The sequence below is a fragment of the Heliconius melpomene genome, chromosome 4 (assembly GCF_056956725.1).
Source record: "Heliconius melpomene rosina isolate 202511_hmr_F chromosome 4, ASM5695672v1, whole genome shotgun sequence".
NCBI classification, from domain to species: Eukaryota; Metazoa; Arthropoda; class Insecta; order Lepidoptera; family Nymphalidae; genus Heliconius; species Heliconius melpomene.
The window spans coordinates 10,336,833-10,344,395 of record NC_140392.1 but is presented as its reverse complement, the minus strand read 5'-3'; the positions used below and the strand labels follow the sequence as shown (position 1 = coordinate 10,344,395).

The 7,563-nt window shown below is 32.5% G+C and overlaps 1 non-coding gene across 1 annotated transcript; it reads left to right on the top strand.

Annotated features, from left to right (window-relative positions):
• The first annotated feature begins 6,969 nt into the window (after nt 1-6,969).
• Nucleotides 6,970-7,051, top strand: TRNAL-AAG (transfer RNA leucine (anticodon AAG)). The gene has a single exon. It is a non-coding gene; the product is annotated as a tRNA-Leu (tRNA).
• Nucleotides 7,052-7,563: the final 512 nt, after the last annotated feature.

Genomic DNA, 7,563 nt, shown 5'->3' with positions numbered 1-7,563 from the left:
ATAAAATATTATTTTAATAAATATTATATTGAATTGAAATATTTTATTTGTTTGAATTATTTTGTTAAATAGGTTAGTCGTGATTAAAAGATAAAATGTCTTTTGAAAATTGCGAGAATTCTAGTTTTAAGTTAATTTCAGATTTTATGCCACGTTATGATGGTAATTCAAAAACGTTGAATTTTTATATTAGAGAAGTAGATAATATATTGAAATTAATAGAGGGCGCAGCGAAACACCACCCCGCTATTGTGTGTTTGATAAAAAGTAGACTCAGTGGAGCCGCAATAGATGCAATAGCATACGAAGAGTCTCTAGACTCTTGGGACGCGATTAAACGCGCTTTGATTAGAAGAATAGGTGAACCTAGGAACGAAATACAACTAATGCAAGAGCTAACTCGAACGCGACGTAATAAAAACGAAGACGCGGAAACTTTTGGGAAACGCCTTCGAGACATACTTGACACCCTTTTGTCCGTAGGTAAACATAGTAACAAAGAATATTATGAAAACATGGTTATAGAGCAATATACGAACCAATTAGACTTTCAAATTTCAATAGGTGTGCGTCTAGCCAGGCCTACCACATTAGAACTAGCAATTGTACAAGCTAGGCAAGAAGAAGCTAAGCTCACATACAATAGATTTGATAATAATTTTAAAATGTCAAACCCCCAAAGTAAGGTTAAAGAAAATCATAGAAACTCTATTCCATTTTCAAATTCACAATCTAGATTAAATAATCCACCTATGCACGTAAATTCAAATTTTACCCCTAGACAAAATAACTGGACACCAGAACAACGTCAACAATGGGTTCAGTCAATGCTACCATGGAAAAACCGACAACCCTCAGGTAATTATAGACCTTTTATTAATCATAGAGGTAACATCCCTCACCAGCAAATAAATCCACCCCAAAAAATATCAGATGTGACTATGAGGTCAACAAATAAACCAGAGAAGCCGCAGTTCGCAGTGGAGGAACTCTTCTACACAGACGAGCCACAGGAGCAACAACTCAATGAGTATTCCCAACACTACACCCCAGGTGAGTATTATTATGATAATATACATATACCAGACGAGCAGGATACTTATGAACCAGTTAATGACGAAATAAGTAACCAGCAGGATTTTACGTTAGGCATAGACCCAGACGTAAAGAGATAGTAAAAATAAATAATCATGATAAAGATCATTTACCCTACATAGTAATTCCCGAATTTAAAGGTAAGTTTTTAATTGACACAGGAGCTTCTAGATCCCTTATTTCACCAGAAGTTATATTTAATTCTATTTTTCAAAATCTTGTAGAATATGAACCATTTGAAATAAAAACAGCCCATGCGACAACACAGCATAGTCATGTAGTGAATTTACCTTTACCCCCAATCTTTAATACTGACATTCTTCATAAATTCCTTATTTTTGAGTTCGACCCTAAATACAAAGGACTCATAGGTCTAGATTTATTAAAATCATTATCTAGCGACATTAATTTGAAAAATAAAATACTACATACAGCGACAGCCGACATACCTATTAATTTTGACTATCCTAAGAATCTTATAAAAATAGAACCAAAGTGTGAAAAACTTATCACGTTAAAAACAAACTATACTGACGGATTTTATATCTACGACGACTATATTTGGTCTAAGGGATTAACATCCCCTGCTGCTATTATTAATGTTAAAAATGGAAAATTTATAACTAAAGTCATTAATACCAATTCAGAAGGACGAACCATATGTAACATAGGTACATTTAATTTACGACCATATAATGTTATATATAAAAAAGGCAAACAAAATATAAAAGCCGACGCCTTTCCTATGAATGAAATATCTCACAAAAATGTAGAATCATTATCAACCGTAAATTCTAATAATAATAAAGTCGACAATATAATTGACAGTATATCCCAAGACTTAAGTGCACAAACTAGTGAAAACGTAGCGCAGGTACCCCTTGTATCTAGTAATAACAACGATAATAACATAGAGCCTGACAACGACAGACATAAGATTCTCACATCAGAGACTGACAGTACGAGTATCAGTACTATTGTTCCTAATAACTTAGTGTCCACTAACCATTCCCAAACAGATAACAAAAATAAAGGCTTACTAATTAAATATAACGATAATGACAGACAAGTTAGGCAGTTTAACCCTAAAATAACGCCCAGTTCGAAATATAACCCTAAAATAACACCCAGTTCGAAGTACAGAGTTGATAATAGAGTAACTAGATCATTGATAAAGGACGTATTTACCAAAGTAAATAATACTGAGAAGAAAATAGTATCATCTTTAAGGAAATACATAAGAAGACCACATAAGGTAGGTGGAACAGTCTATGAGCAAGTAGCTAAGACGGCGCTCAGAGATAAAGCCATACCAGATTTCAAAGGTCCGTATAAGATAATTAATTTGCACCCTTACTATATAAAGGAGATTATAAAAAATCATCCAAACTCTAATTCTAATAGAGTTCGTTATAAATTGCTACGAAGGCCTAATCTTATTTCAGGTCCCTCGTGTTCTACACAAGAGCCAAAATAACCTTACATCCCATACATAATGGAATTTTATCATATTATTATTATTTAGATTTTATTAATTAAAGAATAACTCTTAAACAAAATGATATGTTTAACCTTGCTTTTACTTACTTAATAACGAATAAATATTATATATAATAGTTCTATATACAGAAAAATATTATATATAATAATTTTACATACAAATAAATACTATATATAATAATATATAATTATTTTAAAGAACTTATTTTGTTGTATGCGAGTATACTTCATCTTAAAGGATACATAAGGTTTATAGAAATAAAATAGAATATAAGTTAGATTTACTTATAAAAAAAACAAAAAAAAAATATTTTTACTATTTCTAGAGTTAATCATGGTATTATATATGGTTTAGTTTCGATAGTAGTTAGATACTACTAATTATTATAAGGAAATTTATTAATTCATAAAAATATATGTAGTTTTAATTTTGTAAACATTAAACCTATTCAAATAAATAAATCAAAGTGTCTATTATGATGAAAGCATATAGTACAGAACATTTCCTAATTTCCATCCTAGAAATTCCTTCCATTTCTAATGATAAATATAACCTAGTTATTCCTTATTTCCAACCCTTATACTTGGTAACAAAGGGTACTCTTACCTAAAAGAAGGATTTAGAATATATACCTCTCGATTATATACATCAACTTGCATATAATATCCAAACCTTAGAAGAAGAGGAGAAAATAAAGAAATAGAGTATTATCCTGGCTATTTCAAGCTTATCTATGATTATTATATACTACTATAATAAATGTTATTTTTGGAAAATCTACGAGCATTTTCCCAGAGTCCCGGAGGAAACCAGCAGCGAGGACGCTTCAGGAACCTGCAGGACCAGCTTCCATCTTAAGGAGGGAGGAGTTACATAAGCATAAGGATACATTCCGATGACGCCGCACTTGCACCTCGCGGAATCGAACAATAGTGTTTTAGTATTTTGCTGATTTAACTGTTTTGAATTATATAAAATTTTAATAAAGATTCTCTGTCTTCAACTTGCTTTAAAACAGAAAGGTTGTTTATAAAATTAAATAAATAATTTTTAAAAAGCCTTTTTCTCGCCTGAGTAATTTAACTCAAGTGCAGCGCTTTTTTTTAGCATGTCCTGCCTTTAGCAGCATGAGTAGAAGAGCAATAGAGTCTGGGAACCTAGCAGTAAGATACTCTGTTCCCAATAAAACATTCCCGGTCCTCAATTTCCGCATTATTCTGGAGGCGTTGCGTGTAAGTAACAGAACTTACCTCCGACTCCACAACTTGTCCTGTCCTAGGTTCCCTCGGCCTACTAGGTTCCCTCTGCCTACTCTGCGATGGGCGGGGCACGGAGTGAAGCTAACATCTGAACTATACAATTACTACTACTTCCTAATTTAAAAATGTTGAACTTAAAATCAAATTAAAAGGGCAGATCATCAATCCCATACCAAATACAAAAACTCTTATCTTGTCTTTCTACCTTTTAGTTAATTAACTTAAGTACCCTCATAATGAATTGGATTCGACAGAGGTTTACATACGCCCGTGTTTATTCTGGGTTCACGACGTGAATAATTATGTCTTATTTAGTATTTATTACGTGAGAAACTGGGAACCTTTTTCTGTGAAATAAAGCACGTTTGAACTTAGTTAAGCTGGTGACCAGCTTTTTTATTAATTCAGCTTTAGAATTGATATATTTTTTAGATATTTTTAACATTTCTTATAATGTGTGAGTGTTTTTAAGGTGTTAGGTATTTCCTTGCTTCGATTAAGTATCATGTAAATATAAAAACATACCACATGTGTGGTGATTAAATTAAAAAAAAAACATATGAAGAATGATATTTTTTAACTTTATGTGAGAGCATAGTGTTAAAAAAAGTTATCTTCACTTTTCGCCATATAAATTACCATAAATATCATCAAACAAATACAACAAGCGGCCTATTAGTCTTCCTCGATTTATGGACTATTTATATTGCTAAGCGTATTATACATCATGTTTTCTGTTTGCTGTAACTTAGGGCACTCTCTTCTCTCTTTTCCTCTCTCTCTCTTAGTAGTCTCATTTCCACTTGCCCATGGAGGCAAAGTTGCCTAATTCCTAATTTAGTTTCAAAGTGAAAATCAAGTATATTCATATATTAAGCTCGTGACTACATACATACTATATGTTTCACGACGAAGTCCTAATTTTCATAATAACGTGGCTTAATGCGAGATGCCGAAGTTTTGATATCTACTCGCAGAAACCGCTCTTGTAGAACTGTTCGACTTGAGTTTAACACATTTGCTTGCTATTCATTATTACTTTGATATCTTCGTTATTTCTTCAGTTAAATCAAAAGTTAATAGCTTTATGTTATTTTAAAGTATAGTTGAAGTTGGCTGGAACAAATATTTTTATAAATACTATTCATTTAAATTAAAAATACTCTTTTCTATACCAAGTGATGCATTTGAAAATGCTGTAATGTACTCTGAGCTATAAATTACATTAACCCAAGCTCGAGTGACTTACTAATAACCTCTGAAGAGTTCCGCTATGCAGATCTTGGCTTCATCATCAGATCAGCTGGACCCTCTACTTTGCGCCGCGTTTTCGGGAATTTGCATATTGAACACATTAGTTTCTTTTGAGTGGAAATCGAACCATGGTGCTTACAGTTGGATTTTCCCTGCTGATCTACGACGTCTTCAAATAAACAAATGTATGACAATAAAATTCACTGCAATACTGACTTTTCTAACACAATACATAAACAATTAAACGTGTTTAGTTTGTATCGCCCGAGGCTCTCTTTAATCACTAGACTGGAATAGATAAATAAACAAAGACTAGAATAATATATTGAAAACATATATTTTTTCTTTTTATTGTTATACGTTTAAAAGGAGCCGGCTTTCAACTTGATTATATATACGAGTATGACGTGTATATTTTTACAGGATTTTATTTAACTTGTCGAGTTAGTCGGTGTATACTGTGAAATCTTACACGCTCGATTTGTCCACTTACCAGTGACCGATTGGAACTGAAATTTTTATTACGATTTCAGTTGTAATGACAATGAAGTTGCATGTAATCAATTCCTATTCATTCAAAATGGCCGCTGTAACAAAATGGCGGATTACAATACTCAGCTCAACTCACCTAATATAGGCGTCCAATGAAACGGCTGCGTTTCAAAAATATAATACACAATCTAGAGATAGGGTCAGTAGTGGCGCGAGAGAGGTGCGGGATACAGCGTGAAGCTAAAAAAATGGAAGAGAAGAAAGTGTATAGACACTAGTTAGCTATATGACACTATGAACGAGGTATAATCAACCCTTAGGTGGGTCAACGCTAATTGCACCTTCAATTAACATCCCGGCTAATTGCAATCAAATACAGTATTATGAATGTTACCTACTACTTACGTCATTGCTATGTATATATGTTGAGAATTGAATTTTGAATAGGATATCTAGGTAGATACATTAGCAGGGTAGATACCATAATTACTCCGCCCAATATTCGAGACTGCGTTCCTAGTGGCGGATCTCAACGTTGCTCTTTGTTCGATTTCCCACATATTATAGAAGCAATCTTGTATAATACATCGTTTCCAATATAAAATAATATTGCTTGTGAAATAAAGCTGAAATTGATGCTTGAACAGTGTAAATGAATTTTAATACATCTTTTCAACGTCTCTGATCCTAGACGATATTGAAACTTTTTATATTTTTTTATAAAGTATGCAATATTTACATAATAATAGGAATATTTTTGTCTCGTTATGTATGTCTTGTTACGCCATTGTAGAAAAATTTAACAAATATTTAATGTACAAATTATAGTTATGGATTCGATTCCTGCCTGAGGGAAATGCTTATAATAATATCATGCTTAGCTGTTTCAGCGTATCTTACCCTCTCTGCCTATTACTAATTATGTTGTTATGAAAAAGAGTCCCTGATATAATTCTAAAAATATCTTTAACAACTCTGACCCGAATCGTCTCCTGACAAATAAAGGTACAAGTTTGAAGCGCTATCAAAAGTTAGCCAATTTGCAGAAAGCACTGTCTCTCGCAACTTTGCCGAAATACACTAATTTATTAAGATTTACTTTAATGTAATGTTATAAATTTACTTCATTTAAGTATGAATTTTAAATAAATTTCGCATATATGCGCCATTGCGATGAAGCAGCAAATTGTTGTTTTGTGTTTTGGTATCGTGTAACTACATAGTTATATAACATGGGCGTGAAATGGACGGTTATTTCACAGACAGACATTTTTTTATATCAATTCACTCATACATATGTATAGATAGATAATAGACCACTGTTCTTTATATTTCAATTGAAAGTGAAATAAGAACACTGCATCTATCGGTAGCGTGGCCGAGCGGTCTAAGGCGCTGGTTTAAGGCACCAGTCTCTTCGGAGGCGTGGGTTCGAATCCCACCGCTGCCAAAAACATTTTTGTTACTGAATTTTAACAAGATTAATGAATATTTAACAAGATTATTCAAAATTACGAAAGATTATTAAATCAATTAACATAAATCAATGACTTAATAAATTATTGTGAAAAATATACATAAAAAATAGCATTTAACTTTATTCATAAAAACTTTATGTTCAATGTGTAGTCAAAATTACTTGAATCCCTCGGCGATATCCTAAAAAACGAAATATACATTTAGGTCAGTATTTTTTTTTTTAAATTCCGTAGGTGCGTTAGAAATATTTGAAGATATTGCTTATGTCGACTGGCGGTACTGAACGCAGAGTTTGGTCTACCAGATTCGATCTGGTGAATTTAAAAAAAAAAAAATCTTGAGATCTAATCCACACTCTTTGCATTTCCATTCTGACGATGCCCCAGCATACCACGGCAGCATCGATATTACAAAGCTGAAGAGTTTGTATGATTGAACACTCTAATCTTAGGAACTACTGGTTTCATTTGAAAATATATTTTT